Below are 4,684 nucleotides of genomic sequence, written 5' to 3'. Positions count from 1 at the left end.
CAAGAAGAATGGTGGTGTTGGAGCATACAAAGAAGAGTTGATTGTAACGGTAGAGGTGAAAGAGCATTGGTGGCTGAACGAAAGGAGGAGAATGTGACTTATTTGATTATTTCTATGAGATGAAGTTGATGAAGGAGGAGAAGTGCAAGGCAAAGGCAGTGGTCGGGGATAAAAAGATGCTAACGGAGGAGAAAATACTTGAATTGGAGGCCGAGGAAAAAATGAAAAAGACTAAGATCGAGGAGCAAAATCTTGCAAGGCGACCGAGGAGCAAAGGAGCAAGAGGTGGTCGAGGAATCGTGATATCATGTGGATGGATCCTAGCAAGATGGACGAGAGGGAGAGATAATATTGGGAGGTCATTCATGGGGACATCTTAGCTAAGATGTGTGGTGGTGGCAATGGTGATGTCGACGATGACAATGCGAGTGCGTGATGCCCATTTGAACTACGATGGTTTTTGGTCCAACCATGTGTTGGTGTTATTTTTTGAAATGAACTTGTTCATTCGGTGCCTTTGAGCACAAATTATGGCTATGCTTGATTTTCGGAAAAGGTGTTTTTATTAACTCATAATAAAGCTTCAAGGGGATACAAAACATCACGAGCATACACCTAACCTTTGCATAGTTATGATGCACACATCAAACACAAACGCGCGTGCGCACACACACACACTCAAAGGATCATCTCGACTAATAGCAAAGCCATAGAAGACCATCACTATACCTATGCGGATCAAAAATAAAAATAGAAGGAGCAACATTGGGAGCAACATTGACCCTCGTCGAGCAATTGCAACCACCAAAAATGATGTAAGCACGTATGGGCCAGACGTGATATCCACACGGGACGTAAACCATGCACACACCGAGCAAATAGCCAGTCATAAAGCTATTGATCGGAGGCCAAGAGAAGATGCCACCACCGAAATCCCTCCTCAAAGACAATTTGACAATCCCACATTTTTGTCGCCAATGTTTGACAGTGATAAATCTGGCACCCCAGACAATAGACCATGAGCTGTTATTATCCCGCTAAACCATCAATTATGTTGTCACTATCCCGTCAAAGCAGCGATTATGACCCATAAATTGCAACACTTCGTATTCGTAATGAGACATCTCAACGAAGGATTGTCGCCACCCGTCGCCACGCTCCGTCTTGATGCCATAACCACCCAAAACAGGGCAACGATAAGACATGGAAGCGTCTACCGTAGTGCAAACCTGCCATCATCCACCGCCCCCTAACCAATGCAGCTCTAAAACGATGTTCCCAGGAGAGAAAAATGACACAATTGATGTCATCATTATGATTCGAGATCACCCGGACCTTGGGTTTCCCTAGATCAGCAGTCAGGTAGGTGAGAATGACATCGACAACGCCTTCAACAAGGTATGCTACGGCCAAAGGCGTCACCGTTGTCAGACCGACAATCCGTCTCGCGACACCCCGACCGAGACAGAACCACACAAAGGGCCATGGCAGCCCCACTCTCGCCCGTGTCCAGACCCATGACACCGTAGTCCAGATCCGACCAAAACCATCCTGCCCACACTACGCCTCATCTGAACCGGGCCTAGCCCAAACTGGCAGTAGACAACCGCGGCCTCTGAAGAGGACGACCACGCCACAAAGGAGGGCGATGCACCGCCACAAGCGCCTCGAAGAAGTCGAGTGCGTGCATGTAGTGTTGGACACACGACACAAATTTTGAAACTATGAACATTTTTTCAAATTTCCGAACATTCTTCAAGTTTGTAAACAAATTTTGAAAAAAGCAAATATTTTTTGAAATTCTGAACAAATCGTTACATCCTCGAACATTTCTTTAATTGCTGAATATTTTTTGAAATGTTGAGCAAATTTGGAAAAGTAGATCATATTTTCTAATTCCTATTTTTTTTTGAAATTGTGAACAATTTTTGAAGATCAGGATCGTTATTTGAATTTTTGAACAAATTATGAAATTGCGATTTTTTAAAGTGTGAACAAATTTTTAAAAACGGAAACATTTTTTAGTTTCCAAAAAAAAATTAAAACCACAACTATTTTTTGAATTTTTAAACAAATTTTGAAAATTGGAAGAATGTTTGAAATTTATAAAAGCATTTTTGAGAAAAAGAAACATAAATTCGTAAAAGAAATACGAAAATGAAAATTAAACAATAATAGTAATAATAATATGAAAACTAAAATAAAAACCAGTAAAAAAAGGGTTCAGGAACCCTCTGGAAGGTTACCAAAACCGCCGCGGAAAAAGGTGCCAAAACCCGGCGTCCACTGCACGTTCTTTATTCACTGAATGGGCTGGACCAATGCAGTTCGGTCGCCTGCCGCAGAATGTGTAATACTGGGCCATCGAAGAATTGCTGCCGTGGTGTTTTCTGGGCCAGATGAAGCCCAAACGAACGAGCGGCGCATAGGCTGTTTGCCCGAGTGCAGCAGGGACTCTATCCGTTCGTTTTTGGTTTAGTACCACCTCGCTGGCCCAGAGCGGAGAGGCGGTGGACAGAGCTATAAGAGGAGGGGGAGGGGGACGCTGCAAATCATACATTTCTCAGCCTTTTGGCTAAGATCAAATATAGTATCTGTTCTTATCAGTTTAATATATGATATATGATATGTGAGCCATGTGCCCACAATAATATTAAATTTATTTTTTATGGAAAAAGTTCATCACAGTGGCTTGCCATTGGGGCCCTTTGTTGTTGTTTGGGCGTTGCACTACAGGTCTACAGCCCAGGTAGACGCACCCCAACCAAACTAATTTGAAAATTTGTTCATAATCTAGGAAAATTCGCCAGCGGCTACAGGGTGTGGTAGTGTAAATGGCCACTTACAACCCGGTGAACTCAGGTCGACATCACCGGTCGATCTTGGCATAGTGTCACAACTCAGGTGTTCTCTAGGGTTGTGTACTGGAACCAGAGGTATTTAAAGAGTAACCTTCTTGGCAAAGGACTTAACAGTTCGAGAGGTATTTAAAGAGTAACCTTCTTGGCAAAGGACTTAACAGTTCGAGAGGTATTTAAAGAGTAACCTTCTTGGCAAAGGACTTAACAGTTCGAAAAGAGAAAATCGAGTGTACAAGGATATTGAGATGCAGATTGGGCAAGTGGTGTGGTGACTAAGATAATCAAACTCAGGGTACTAACATCTTCGTGGGAAAAATAAATAGCTCGGTATACTGCACAGGCAGAGCATAGAGCAATTGAATTGAGGTTGTTGTGTGAAAAATGGTCGCTTTACTGTTAGCTTTCAGTGTTGGGGAAGGACTCCTTGGCGATGCATTGTGATTGCAAGCCTATAGGTTTTTCATCAAGGAGAAAGTGACGAGCAGGGTGCTAAAACTGGAATATGTCTCCCCTACAAAAAAGTTGGAATATGTCTCGAGTAGGTGAGCAGTTACCTCCATTAAACCAAAAGGGTAGGTCCTAGAGGGTGCTATTATAATATAACAAGATGGGACAAAACGATATCTTCCGCCCATCTTGAAAGGGAATGTCTGAATTCCTATTTTTTTTTGAAGCGAGGCAAAAGACTTGCCATTTTCATTGATTAAGAAGAAGAGAGTTGCCCGGTTAATTGACGGAAAACCCGGCTAAAACCGATACAACACAACCCACATGACATGGGCACCACCGGCCAACCTGGCCACCGACATGAACAGAAGCCACGACGGCACATGCCAACGGATGGCCACACGGACAAGCAACCGACAGCTCCGACATTGACGACGAGCAACACAAGGGAAATATGCAGGACTTGCACCGACCGTGCCCAAAAGAGCACCTCGGACACGTCGGGAAGAACCGACTACCGAAGACCATGCCGTGACCCAAGCTCTTCTCGACGCCATCATCGTTGCCAAATAGGAACCAGCGCCCCGCCTCAGCAAACCACGCGGCGAAGATGCCGCCATCGACGGCGAAGATGCCATCATCCTCCAGTCTCTCAGTCGTTGCCGGCTCCGAGACGATGCCCCCAAGGAGGAGAAAGAGGCGAAGACGCCTCCATCGCCCGATCCAGCGGATCTGAGGTTTCCCTCCGGAGCCCAAGCCGTGGGGAGAGGGAGCACCTCCACGACGACGCTTCCAAGAAAGATCACGGCACCCGCGGGCGCCGCCGTCGCCGCCTCCGGTGATGACCGGAGCAAAGATTTCTCCCGGAGATGTGCCGACCACTTGCCACCACCGACCGCCGCCCACTAACCACCACCCCTGTCGAGGCCGACCTCACTCTGGCTACGGGATCCCACGATCCACCACGACCAGACTCGCACCACCTCCTGGCCGAAGCCGCCACCAGCACATCCGGGGCCGCCGCCCCGGAGCCCAAGAGCCTCCACGTCGGCCGCTGGTCCCTCCTCCACCTTTGCCCGAACGCCTGCACACCGGTGGCCCCTACGGCCCGCGCCGCCGGACCGGCCAGCGCCAGATCCGCGGCAACCACCTGCACCCAGCGGCTCAGAACCGGCGAGGCCCGCCGTCCCCTACCACACCGCTCCCACCGCTGAGCACCACTGCCACCACCACGCCTCTACTCGCTGAGCGAGCTACGAGGCAGCCACCAGAACTGCGCATCTGCTACAGGCCCGCCCCAGGCCCAGATCGGGCCCGCGCGCGAGCAGCCACCACCGCGCGCCCGTTGCTGACGCCGAGCAGCCACCGCGGCCTCG

At 48.2% G+C, this 4,684-nt stretch overlaps 1 pseudogene; it reads left to right on the top strand.

The window, feature by feature from the left end:
* Positions 1–2,554: 2,554 nt before the first annotated feature.
* On the top strand, positions 2,555–2,764 carry LOC123163274 (uncharacterized; annotated as a pseudogene).
* The last annotated feature ends 1,920 nt before the right edge of the window (positions 2,765–4,684 follow it).

Source organism: Triticum aestivum, chromosome 7B (assembly GCF_018294505.1).
Source record: "Triticum aestivum cultivar Chinese Spring chromosome 7B, IWGSC CS RefSeq v2.1, whole genome shotgun sequence".
Classification (NCBI taxonomy): Eukaryota; Viridiplantae; Streptophyta; class Magnoliopsida; order Poales; family Poaceae; genus Triticum; species Triticum aestivum.
Note: the sequence above shows the minus strand (reverse complement) of the source record. Positions and strands in the feature narration are given on the sequence as shown.